This window comes from Dendrobates tinctorius, unplaced genomic scaffold, assembly GCF_039654945.1.
Source record: "Dendrobates tinctorius isolate UK_male_01 unplaced genomic scaffold, ASM3965494v1 ptg000164l, whole genome shotgun sequence".
Taxonomy (NCBI): Eukaryota; Metazoa; Chordata; class Amphibia; order Anura; family Dendrobatidae; genus Dendrobates; species Dendrobates tinctorius.
In genome coordinates this window covers 7,533,789-7,547,799 of record NW_027361831.1, presented here as the reverse complement: position 1 = coordinate 7,547,799, position 14,011 = coordinate 7,533,789, and the positions used below count along the sequence as shown (strand labels likewise).

At 48.3% G+C, this 14,011-nt stretch overlaps 1 protein-coding gene across 1 annotated transcript in view; it reads left to right on the top strand.

Annotated features, from left to right (window-relative positions):
* Positions 1-4,747: 4,747 nt before the first annotated feature.
* The window catches only part of LOC141052931 (uncharacterized), a 52,542-nt gene continuing 43,278 nt past the window's right edge, over positions 4,748-14,011 (top strand). Inside the window, exon 1 of the mRNA XM_073550254.1 lies at positions 4,748-4,806. The gene's annotated coding sequence lies outside the window, so the exon portion shown is untranslated. The remainder of the gene's footprint in view (positions 4,807-14,011) is intronic.

Sequence of the window (14,011 nt, the reverse complement as noted above, 5' to 3'; positions counted from 1 at the left end):
ACCTTACTGTGGAGATAACTGGTGCCAGGGATGGATTCCTTTGTACCTGGAGTCAATGGGTCCTGTTTCTTGATTCTCCGAGATTTAATGAAGCATTTGGGGCACCCCTAGATCAAAATGTATCTGGATAGTGTAAGTTCACCTGTACTAGACGTAAAACCACTCCCTTTTGATTTTGCTCATCTTGCATAGATCTACTTCACAAAAATTAACCCGCTCAGTATGCTATAGAGGGGTTCCCCCTCCCCTTTTTTTCCCTTCCTTTTTTTTCCTGCTTTCTCTCTCTCCCTTGTTTTTCTTGTTCTATTCTCTCTACTCTTCTTTATCATGTTTCCTGGTATGCTGTATATAATCTCTGGTTCTCCATAGGTAAATATAGATTTTAAGATGTTTTATTTGTTTTTCTGATTTACATTAAGGTTTGCACCCACTTCCTTTGATAAAAGTTGTGGGACTTGGCTGAGAGGCTTATTTATAGCTCCGCTACGACTACTAGTTTGTACTAGTTTATAAGTTTAACAGATACGGAGGACTTCCTAAATACCTTAAATGCAATAGGAACAATAATGGAGTCCTGTATCCGGCTACAGATGGTTCTGCTACAAAAAGTTGTAGACTATTGAGTGAAATCGTGAAAATACTCTTTCAGGACTCTTATTATAAATAACTCTATAGTTGTTCACTTCCTCTAAGTTGACAGAGCTAAGGAAATTGAAACGTTGCACTCTTATTATGCCTATAACTTGTAATGTTCTCTACGGTTTATGACTGTATGATTGTTCCTTTTTTATGTTTAATAAACAAAGATTGAACGATAAAAAGCGCCTTTTAGCATGCGACAGCTGCCAAACATAACCCGCCATATATAGTAAATCAAACCCCCCTTTACCACCCCCTTAGTTAGGGAAAATAATGAAATAAAAAAAAATGTATTTATTTCCATTTTCCCGTTAGGGTTAGGGCTGAGATTAGGGTTAGGGGTGTGTTGGAGTTAGGGTTGGAGTTAGAATTGGGGGGTTTCCACTGTTTGGGCACATCAGGGGCTCTCCAAACGCAACATGGCGTCTGATCTCAATTCCAGCCAATTCTGCGTTGAAAAAGTCAAATGGTGCTCCTTCCCTTCCAAGCTCTGCCATGCGCCCAAACAGTGGTTCACCCCCACATATGGGGTATCAGCCTACTTAAGACAAACTGCACAACAATGTTTGGGGTCCAATTTCTCCTGTTACCATTGGGAAAATAAAAAATTGGGGCAAAATTATCATTTTTGTGGAAAAAATACGATTTTTTTATTTTTATGACTCTACATTATAAACTTTTGTGAAGCACTTGGTGGGTGAAAGTGCTCACCACACATCTAGATAAGTTCCTTGGGGGATCTAGTTTCCAAAATGGGTCACTTGTGGGGGGTTTCCACAGTTTAGGCACATGAGGGGCTCTCCAAATGTGACATGACACCCGCAGACCATTTTATCAAAGTCTGCATTCCAAAACGGCACTACTTCCCTTCCGAGCCCCGACGTGTGCCCATACAGTAGTTTTCTCCCACATATGGGGTATCAGCATACTCAGGATAAAATTGACAACTTTTGGGGTCCAATTTCTCCTGTTACCCTTGGGAAAAAAAAAATTGAAGACTAAAAGATCATGTTTGTGGAAAAAATATGATTTTTTTTATTTTCACGCCCGGGTGTTATAAACTTCTGTGAAGCACTTGTGGGTTCAAAGTGCTCAACACACATGTAGATAAGTTCCTTTGGGGGTCTAGTTTCCAAAATAGGGTCACTTATGGGGGGGTTTCCACTGTTCAGGCACATCAGGGGCTCTCCAAACGCGATATCGCGCCCGATGTCAATTCCAGCCAATTTTGCGTCAAACGGCGCTCCTTCCCTTACGAGCTCTGTCATGCCCCCAAACAGTGGTTTACCCCCACATATGGGGTATAAGCATGCTCAGGACAAATTGCACAAAAACTTTTGGGGCCCTGTTTCCCCTGGGAAAATAAAAATTGGGGGTGAAAAGCTCATTTTTGTGGAAAAATATAATTTTTTTAAATTTTACGGCTGTACGTTACAAGCTTATGTGAAGCCCATGAGGGTTCAAAGTTCTCACCACACATCTAGATAAGTGCTTTGGGGGGGTCTAGTTTCCAAAATGGTGTCATTTGTTGGGAGTTTCCACTGTTTAGGCACATCAGGGGCTCTCCAAATGCGATATGGCGTCAAGTCAATTCTGCACTGAAAAAGTCAAACGGCGCTCATTCCCTTCCAAGCTCTGCCATGCTCCCAAACAGTGGTTTGCCCCCACATATGGGGTATCAGCGTACTAAGGACAAATTGCACAATAACTTGTGGGGTCCTGTTTCTCTTGGGAAAATAAAAATTGAGGGTGAAAAGATAATTTTTTGGAAAAAATATGATTTTTTAATTGTACGGCTGTACGTTATAAACTTCTGTGAAGCTCCTGCGGGTTCAAAATTCTCACCACATATCTAGATAAGTTCCTTGGGGGGTCTAGTTTCCAAAATGGGGTCACTTGTAGGGGGTCTCCACTGTTTAGGCACATCACGGGCTCTCCAAATGTGACATGGCGTCTGTTCTCAATTCCAGCCAATTTTTCGTTGAAAAAGTCAAACAGCACTACTTCCCTTCCGAGCTCTGCCATGCGCTGAAACAGTCGTTCCCCCCACATATCACGTATCAGCGAACTCAGGACAAATTGCACAATAACTTTTGCAGTTCAATTTCTCCTGTTACCCTTGGTAAAATAAGAAAAAATTGAACCTGAAGTAATTTTTTTGTGAAAAAAAGTTAAATGTTCATTTTTTTTTAAGCATTAAAAAAATTCCTTTGAAGCACCTGAAGGGTTAATAAACTTCTTGAATGTGGTTTTTGAGTACCGTCAGGGGTCCAGTTTTTGGAATGGTGTCACATTTGGATATTTTCTATCACAAAGACCCCTCAAAGTGACTTAAAATGTGATGTGGCCCCTTAAACAAATGGTGTAAAAATGAGAAATTGCTGGTCGGCTCCGCTCCGTACACCTCGTACACAAAGGGCTCTACTCCGTACACCTCGTACACAAAGGGCTCTACTCCGTACACCTCGTACACACACGGCTCCGCTTCGTACACCTCGTACACACGCGGCTCCGCTCCGTACAACTCGTACACACGCGGCTCCGCTCCGTACACACGCGGCTCCGCTCCGTACACCTCGTACACACGCGGCTCTGCTCCGTACACCTCGTACACACGCGGCTCCGCTCCGTACACCTCGTACACAAAGGGCTCTACTCCGTACACCTCGTACACAAAGGGCTCTACTCCGTACACCTCGTACACACACGGCTCCGCTTCGTACACCTCGTACACACGCGGCTCCGCTCCGTACACCTCGTACACACGCGGCTCCGCTCCGTACACCTCATATACACACGGCTCCGCTCCGTACAACTCGTACACGCGCGGCTCCGCTCCGTACACCTCGTACACACACGGCTCCGCTCCGTACACCTCGTGCACACATGGCTCTGCTCCGTACACCTCGTACACACGCGGCTCCGCTCCGTACACCTCGTACACACGCGGCTCCGCTCCGTACACCTCGTACACACGCGGCTCCGCTCCGTACACCTCGTACACACGCGGCTCCGCTCCGTACACCTCGTATACACACGGCTCCGCTCCGTACAACTCGTACACACACGGCTCCGCTCCATACACCTCATACACACGCGGCCCCGCTCCGTACACCTCGTACACACACGGCTCCGCACCGTACACCTCGTACACACACGGCTCCGCTCCGTACACCTCGTACACACACGGCTCCGCTTCGTACACCTCGTACACACGCGGCTCCGCTCCGTACAACTCGTACACACGCGGCTCCGCTCCGTACACACGCGGCTCCGCTCCGTACACCTCGTACACACGCGGCTCTGCTCCGTACACCTCGTACACACGCGGCTCCGCTCCGTACACCTCGTACACACGCGGCTCCGCTCCGTACACCTCGTACACACACGGCTCCGCTCCGTACACCTCGTGCACACATGGCTCTGCTCCGTACACCTCGTACACACGCGGCTCTGCTCCGTACACCTCGTACACACACGGCTCCTCTCCGTACACCTCGTACACACGCGGCTCCGCTCCGTACACCTCGTACACACGCGGCTCCGCTCCGTACACCTCGTATACACACGGCTCCGCTCCGTACAACTCGTACACGCGCGGCTCCGCTCCGTACACCTCGTACACACACGGCTCCGCTCCGTACACCTCGTGCACACATGGCTCTGCTCCGTACACCTCGTACACACGCGGCTCCGCTCCGTACACCTCGTACACACGCGGCTCCGCTCCGTACACCTCGTACACACGCGGCTCCGCTCCGTACACCTCGTACACACGCGGCTCCGCTCCGTACACCTCGTATACACACGGCTCCGCTCCGTACAACTCGTACACACGCTGCTCCGCTCCATACACCTCATACACACGCGGCCCCGCTCCGTACACCTCGTACACACACGGCTCCGCACCGTACACCTCGTACACACACGGCTCCGCTCCGTACACCTCGTACACACACGGCTCTGCTACATCCCCCCTGTAATCCCTTCCTGACCCCACACAGAAACTTCCCCTCATCCAGCACCATGACAACCAGCACAGCAGAGTCCTGCCTACACTGAGGCCCCTGATCATGTGACCCCTGACTCCTCCCCTCCTGTGACCTCATCCCAGGTCCTGTGCGCACAGAGCAGCCATATATGTGGAGTGCGGCTCTGCAGGTGGAGGTAGGTGCTGGAGATTCCACATTACTGGGCACAGGGGGTGGTAACCCCTCCATTACTGGGCACAGGGGGTGGTAACCCCTCCATTACTGGGCACAGGGGGTGGTAACCCCTCCATTACTGGGCACAGGGGGCAGTAACCCCTCCATTACTGGGACAATTTTGGTAGAAGTAGATTGGAGTTGATTTTTTTAGTTCCTCATTTTAACATCTCCGCTCTATATTATTATTCAGTATTATATATATTCCATGGCGCTTTACAAGTGAGGAGGGGTATACATAATAAGAATAAGTACAGTATTCTTAAACAGTACAAGTCACGACTGGTCCAGGAGGAGAGAGGACCTGCCCGCGAGGGCTCAGTCTACAGGGGGTGGGTGAGGGGAGAGCTGGTCATGCAGCGTTTTGGTGGATCGGTGGTCACTGCAGGTTGTAGGCTTGTCAGATGCTTCAGTGCTGAGGTGAGGAGATCGGAGGTTACAGTGAGATCCTCCGATGTAGTCAGGAAGGTTGGTGGCAACAATCAGCCTCTTAATGCTTCGATACATTTTTTGTTTTTCCATATATCCCCTTGAAGACTGGTATGCCAAATTCTGTTCTTCATGAATTGGGGCTGTAATTTTGTGTAACTGTCTGCCAAAAAATAATAAACCTGCATACAGCAACGCCATTCTAGCTGTCTCACTACAGAGATGAGTAGATCTGAGTTCCTGCACTGAGGCTCATGATTTCTGTGCACACAGCACTGTCTATAAGGACGTCCTCTATACAGCAACACCATTCTAGCTGTCTCACTACAGAGATGAGTAGATCGGAGTTCCTGCACTGAGGCTCATGATTTCTGTGCACACAGCACTGTCTATAAGGACGTCCTCTATACAGCAACGCCATTCTAGCTGTCTCACTACAGAGATGAGTAGATCGGAGTTCCTGCACTGAGGCTCATGATTTCTGTGCACACAGCACTGTCTATAAGGACGTCCTCTATACAGCAACACCATTCTAGCTGTCTCACTACAGGGATGAGTAGATAGGAGTTCCTGCACTGAGGCTCATGATTTCTGTGCACACAGCACTGTCTATAAGGACGTCCTCTATACGGCAACGCCATTCTAGCTGTCTCACTACAGAGATGAGTAGATCGGAGTTCCTGCACTGAGGCTCATGATTTCTGTGCACACAGCACTGTCTATAAGGACGTCCTCTATACAGCAACACCATTCTAGCTGTCTCACTACAGGGATGAGTAGATAGGAGTTCCTGCACTGAGGCTCATGATTTCTGTGCACACAGCACTGTCTATAAGGACGTCCTCTATACAGCAACGCCATTCTAGCTGTCTCACTACAGAGATGAGTAGATCGGAGTTCCTGCACTGAGGCTCATGATTTCTGTGCACACAGCACTGTCTATAAGGACGTCCTCTATACAGCAACGCCATTCTAGCTGTCTCACTACAGGGATGAGTAGATCGGAGTTCCTGCACTGAGGCTCATGATTTCTGTGCACACAGCACTGTCTATAAGGACGTCCTCTATACAGCAACGCCATTCTAGCTGTCTCACTACAGGGATGAGTAGATCTGAGATCCTGCACTGAGGCTCATGATTTCTGTGCACACAGCACTGTCTATAAGGACGTCCTCTATACAGCAACGCCATTCTAGCTGTCTCACTACAGAGATGAGTAGATCGGAGTTCCTGCACTGAGGCTCATGATTTCTGTGCACACAGCACTGTCTATAAGGACGTCCTCTATACAGCAACGCCATTCTAGCTGTCTCACTACAGAGATGAGTAGATCGGAGTTCCTGCACTGAGGCTCATGATTTCTGTGCACACAGCACTGTCTATAAGGACGTCCTCTATACAGCAACACCATTCTAGCTGTCTCACTACAGGGATGAGTAGATAGGAGTTCCTGCACTGAGGCTCATGATTTCTGTGCACACAGCACTGTCTATAAGGACGTCCTCTATACGGCAACGCCATTCTAGCTGTCTCACTACAGAGATGAGTAGATCGGAGTTCCTGCACTGAGGCTCATGATTTCTGTGCACACAGCACTGTCTATAAGGACGTCCTCTATACAGCAACACCATTCTAGCTGTCTCACTACAGGGATGAGTAGATAGGAGTTCCTGCACTGAGGCTCATGATTTCTGTGCACACAGCACTGTCTATAAGGACGTCCTCTATACAGCAACGCCATTCTAGCTGTCTCACTACAGAGATGAGTAGATCGGAGTTCCTGCACTGAGGCTCATGATTTCTGTGCACACAGCACTGTCTATAAGGACGTCCTCTATACAGCAACGCCATTCTAGCTGTCTCACTACAGGGATGAGTAGATCGGAGTTCCTGCACTGAGGCTCATGATTTCTGTGCACACAGCACTGTCTATAAGGACGTCCTCTATACAGCAACGCCATTCTAGCTGTCTCACTACAGGGATGAGTAGATCTGAGATCCTGCACTGAGGCTCATGATTTCTGTGCACACAGCACTGTCTATAAGGACGTCCTCTATACAGCAACGCCATTCTAGCTGTCTCACTACAGAGATGAGTAGATCGGAGTTCCTGCACTGAGGCTCATGATTTCTGTGCACACAGCACTGTCTATAAGGACGTCCTCTATTCAGCAACACCATTCTAGCTGTCTCACTACAGAGGTGAGTAGACCGGAGTTCCTGCACTGAGGCTCATGATTTCTGTGCACACAGCACTGTCTATAAGGACATCCTCTATACAGCAACGCCATTCTAGCTGTCTCACTACAGAGATGAGTAGATCGGAGTTCCTGCACTGAGGCTCATGATTTCTGTGCACACAGCACTGTCTATAAGGACGTCCTCTATACAGCAACGCCATTCTAGCTGTCTCACTACAGAGATGAGTAGATGGGGGTTCCTGCACTGAGGCTCATGATTTCTGTGCACACAGCACTGTCTATAAGGACGTCCTCTATACAGCAACGCCATTCTAGCTGTCTCACTACAGAGATGAGTAGATCGGAGTTCCTGCACTGAGGCTCATGATTTCTGTGCACACAGCACTGTCTATAAGGACGTCCTCTATACAGCAACGCCATTCTAGCTGTCTCACTACAGAGATGAGTAGATCGGAGTTCCTGCACTGAGGCTCATGATTTCTGTGCACACAGCACTGTCTATAAGGACGTCCTCTATACAGCAACACCATTCTAGCTGTCTCACTACAGAGATGAGTAGATCGGAGTTCCTGCACTGAGGCTCATGATTTCTGTGCACACAGCACTGTCTATAAGGACGTCCTCTATACAGCAACGCCATTCTAGCTGTCTCACTACAGAGATGAGTAGATCGGAGTTCCTGCACTGAGGCTCATGATTTCTGTGCACACAGCACTGTCTATAAGGACGTCCTCTATACAGCAACACCATTCTAGCTGTCTCACTACAGGGATGAGTAGATAGGAGTTCCTGCACTGAGGCTCATGATTTCTGTGCACACAGCACTGTCTATAAGGACGTCCTCTATACAGCAACGCCATTCTAGCTGTCTCACTACAGAGATGAGTAGATCGGAGTTCCTGCACTGAGGCTCATGATTTCTGTGCACACAGCACTGTCTATAAGGACGTCCTCTATACAGCAACACCATTCTAGCTGTCTCACTACAGGGATGAGTAGATCGGAGATCCTGCACTGAGGCCCATGATTTCTGTGCACACAGCACTGTCTATAAGGACGTCCTCTATACAGCAACTCCATTCTAGCTGTCTCACTGCAGAGATGAGTAGATCGGAGTTCCTGCACTGAGGCTCATGATTTCTGTGCACACAGTACTGTCTATAAGGACGTCCTCTATACAGCAACGCCATTCTAGCTGTCTCACTACAGAGATGAGTAGATCGGAGTTCCTGCACTGAGGCTCATGATTTCTGTGCACACAGCACTGTCTATAAGGACGTCCTCTATACAGCAACACCATTCTAGCTGTCTCACTACAGGGATGAGTAGATCGGAGATCCTGCACTGAGGCCCATGATTTGTGTGCACACAGCACTGTCTATAAGGACGTCCTCTATACAGCAACTCCATTCTAGCTGTCTCACTACAGAGATGAGTAGATCGGAGTTCCTGCACTGAGGCTCATGATTTCTGTGCACACAGCACTGTTTATAAGTACGTCCTCTATACACCAACGCCATTCTCGTTATCTCACTACAGAGATGAGTAGATCGGAGATCCTGCACTGAGGCCCATGATTTCTGTGCACACAGCACTGTCTATAAGGACGTCCTCTCTACAGCAACTCCATTCTAGCTGTCTCACTACAGAGATGAGTAGATCGGAGTTCCTGCACTGAGGCCCATGATTTGTGTGCACACAGCACTGTCTATAAGGACGTCCTCTCTACAGCAACTCCATTCTAGCTGTCTCACTACAGAGATGAGTAGATCGGAGTTCCTGCACTGAGGCTCATGATTTCTGTGCACACAGCACTGTCTATAAGGACGTCCTCTCTACAGCAACTCCATTCTAGCTGTCTCACTACAGAGATGAGTAGATCGGAGTTCCTGCACTGAGGCCCATGATTTGTGTTCACACAGCACTGTCTATAAGGACGTCCTCTCTACAGCAACTCCATTCTAGCTGTCTCACTACAGAGATGAGTAGATCGGAGTTCCTGCACTGAGGCTCATGATTTCTGTGCACACAGCACTGTCTATAAGGACGTCCTCTCTACAGCAACTCCATTCTAGCTGTCTCACTACAGAGATGAGTAGATCGGAGTTCCTGCACTGAGGCTCATGATTTCTGTGCACACAGTACTGTCTATAAGGACGTCCTCTATACAGCAACGCCATTCTAGCTGTCTCACTACAGGGATGAGTAGATCGGAGTTCCTGCACTGAGGCCCATGATTTCTGTGCACACAACACTGTCTATAAGGACGTCCTCTATACAGCAACGCCATTCTAGCTGTCTCACTACAGAGATGAGTAGATCGGAGTTCCTGCACTGAGGCTCATGATTTCTGTGCACACAGCACTGTCTATAAGGACGTCCTCTATACAGCAACGCCATTCTAGCTGTCTCACTACAGAGATGAGTAGATCGGAGTTCCTGCACTGAGGCCCATGATTTCTGTGCACACAACACTGTCTATAAGGACGTCCTCTATACAGCAATGCCATTCTAGCTGTCTCACTACAGGGATGAGTAGATCGGAGTTCCTGCACTGAGGCCCATGATTTCTGTGCACACAGCACTGTCTATAAGGACGTCCTCTATACAGCAACGCCATTCTAGCTGTCTCACTACAGAGATGAGTAGATCGGGGTTCCTGCACTGAGGCTCATGATTTCTGTACATACAGTACTGTCTATAAGGACGTCCTCTATACAGCAACACCATTCTAGCTGTCTCACTACAGGGATGAGTAGATCGGAGTTCCTGCACTGAGGCCCATGATTTCTGTGCACACAGCACTGTCTATAAGGACGTCCTCTATACAGCAACGCCATTCTAGCTGTCTCACTACAGGGATGAGTAGATCGGAGTTCCTGCACTGAGGCTCATGATTTCTGTGCACACAGCACTGTCTATAAGGACGTCCTCTATACAGCAACACCATTCTAGCTGTCTCACTACAGGGATGAGTAGATCGGAGTTCCTGCACTGAGGCTCATGACTTCTGTACATACAGTACTGTCTATAAGGACGTCCTCTATACAGCAACGCCATTCTAGCTGTCTCACTGCAGAGGTGAGTAGATCGGAGTTCCTGCACTGAGGCTCATGATTTCTGTGCACACAGCACTGTCTATAAGGACGTCCTCTCTACAGCAACTCCATTCTAGCTGTCTCACTACAGAGATGAGTAGATCGGAGTTCCTGCACTGAGGCTCATGATTTCTGTGCACACAGCACTGTCTATAAGGACGTCCTCTCTACAGCAACTCCATTCTAGCTGTCTCACTACAGGGATGAGTAGATCGGAGTTCCTGCACTGAGGCTTATGATTTCTGGGCACACAGCACTGTCTATAAGGACGTTCTCTATACAGCAACGCCATTCTAGCTGTCTCACTACAGAGATGAGTAGATCGGAGTTCCTGCACTGAGGCTCATGATTTCTGTACATACAGTACTGTCTATAAGGACGTCCTCTATACAGCAACGCCATTCTAGCTGTCTCACTGCAGAGGTGAGTAGATCGGAGTTCCTGCACTGAGGCTCATGATTTCTGTGCACACAGCACTGTCTATAAGGACGTCCTCTCTACAGCAACTCCATTCTAGCTGTCTCACTACAGAGATGAGTACATCGGAGTTCCTGCACTGAGGCTCATGATTTCTGTGCACACAGCACTGTCTATAAGGACGTCCTCTCTACAGCAACTCCATTCTAGCTGTCTCACTACAGAGATGAGTAGATCGGAGTTCCTGCACTGAGGCTTATGATTTCTGGGCACACAGCACTGTCTATAAGGACGTTCTCTATACAGCAACGCCATTCTAGCTGTCTCACTACAGAGATGAGTAGATCGGAGTTCCTGCACTGAGGCTTATGATTTCTGGGCACACAGCACTGTCTATAAGGACGTCCTCTATACAGCAACGCCATTCTAGCTGTCTCACTACAGGGATGAGTAGATCGGAGTTCCTGCACTGAGGCCCATGATTTCTGTGCACACAGCACTGTCTATAAGGACGTCCTCTATACAGCAACGCCATTCTAGCTGTCTCACTACAGGGATGAGTAGATCGGAGTTCCTGCACTGAGGCCCATGATTTCTGTGCACACAGCACTGTCTATAAGGACGTCCTCTATACAGCAACGCCATTCTAGCTGTCTCACTACAGAGATGAGTAGATCGGAGTTCCTGCACTGAGGCTCATGATTTCTGTGCACACAGCACTGTCTATAAGGACGTCCTCTATACAGCAACGCCATTCTAGCTGTCTCACTACAGAGATGAGTAGATCGGAGATCCCGCACTGAGGCTCAAGATTTCTGTGCACACAGCACTGTCTATAAGGACGTCCTCTATACAGCAACTCCATTCTAGCTGTCTCACTACAGAGATGAGTAGATCGGAGTTCCTGCACTGAGGCTCATGATTTCTGTGTACACAGCACTGTCTATAAGGACGTCCTCTATACAGCAACACCATTCTAGCTGTCTCACTACAGGGATGAGTAGATCGGAGTTCCTGCACTGAGGCTCATGATTTCTGTGCACACAGCACTGTCTATAAGGACGTCCTCTATACAGCAACACCATTCTAGCTGTCTCACTACAGAGATGAGTAGATCGGAGTTCCTGCACTGAGGCTCATGATTTCTGTGCACACAGCACTGTCTATAAGGACGTCCTCTATACAGCAACTTCATTCTAGCCGTCTCACTACAGAGATGAGTAGATCGGAGTTCCTGCACTGAGGCCCTTGATTTCTGTGCACACAGCACTGTCTATAAGGACGTCCTCTATACAGCAACGCCATTCTAGCTGTCTCACTACAGAGATGAGTAAATCGGAGTTCCTGCAGTGAGGCTCATGATTTCTGTGCACACAGCACTGTCTATAAGTACGTCCTCTATACAGCAACTCCATTCTAGCTGTCTCCCTACAGGGATGAGTAGATCGGAGTTCCTGCACTGAGGCTCATGATTTCTGTGCACACAGCACTGTCTATAAGGACGTCCTCTCTACAGCAACTCCATTCTAGCTGTCTCACTACAGAGATGAGTAGATCGGAGTTCCTGCACTGAGGCTCATGATTTCTGTGCACGCAGCACTGTCTATAAGGACGTCCTCTCTACAGCAACTCCATTCTAGCTGTCTCACTACAGAGATGAGTAGATCGGAGTTCCTGCACTGAGGCTCATGATTTCTGTGCACACAGTACTGTCTATAAGGACGTCCTCTATACAGCAACGCCATTCTAGCTGTCTCACTACAGAGATGAGTAGATCGGAGTTCCTGCACTGAGGCTTATGATTTCTGGGCCCACAGCACTGTCTATAAGGACGTTCTCTATACAGCAACGCCATTCTAGCTGTCTCACTACAGGGATGAGTAGATCGGAGTTCCTGCACTGAGGCTCATGATTTCTGTGCACACAGCACTGTCTATAAGGACGTTCTCTATACAGCAACGCCATTCTAGCTGTCTCACTACAGAGATGAGTAGATCGGAGTTCCTGCACTGAGGCCCATGATTTCTGTGCACACAACACTGTCTATAAGGACGTCCTCTATACAGCAACGCCATTCTAGCTCTCTCACTACAGGGATGTGTACATCGGAGTTCCTGCACTGAGGCCCATGATTTCTGTGCACACAGCACTGTCTATAAGGACGTCCTCTATACAGCAACGCCATTCTAGCTGTCTCACTACAGGGATGAGTAGATCGGAGTTCCTGCACTGAGGCTCATGATTTCTGTGCACACAGCACTGTCTATAAGGACGTCCTCTATACAGCAACGCCATTCTAGCTGTCTCACTACAGAGATGAGTAGATCGGAGTTCCTGCACTGAGGCTCATGATTTCTGTACATACAGCACTGTCTATAAGGACGTCCTCTATACAGCAACGCCATTCTAGCTGTCTCACTACAGAGATGAGTAGATCGGAGTTCCTGCACTGAGGCTCATGATTTCTGTGCACACAGCACTGTCTATAAGGACGTCCTCTATACAGCAACACCATTCTAGCTGTCTCACTACAGGGATGAGTAGATCGGAGTTCCTGCACTGAGGCTCATGATTTCTGTACATACAGCACTGTCTATAAGGACGTCCTCTATACAGCAACGCCATTCTAGCTGTCTCACTACAGGGATGAGTAGATCGGAGTTCCTGCACTGAGGCTCATGATTTCTGTGCACACAGCACTGTCTATAAGGACGTCCTCTATACAGCAACGCCATTCTAGCTGTCTCACTACAGGGATGAGTAGATCGGAGTTCCTGCACTGAGGCTCATGATTTCTGTGCACACAGCACTGTCTATAAGGACGTCCTCTATACAGCAACACCATTCTAGCTGTCTCACTACAGGGATGAGTAGATCGGAGTTCCTGCACTGAGGCTCATGATTTCTGTACATACAGTACTGTCTATAAGGACTTCCTCTATACAGCAACGCCATTCTAGCTGTCTCACTGCAGAGGTGAGTAGATCGGAGTTCCTGCACTGAGGCTCATGATTTCTGTGCA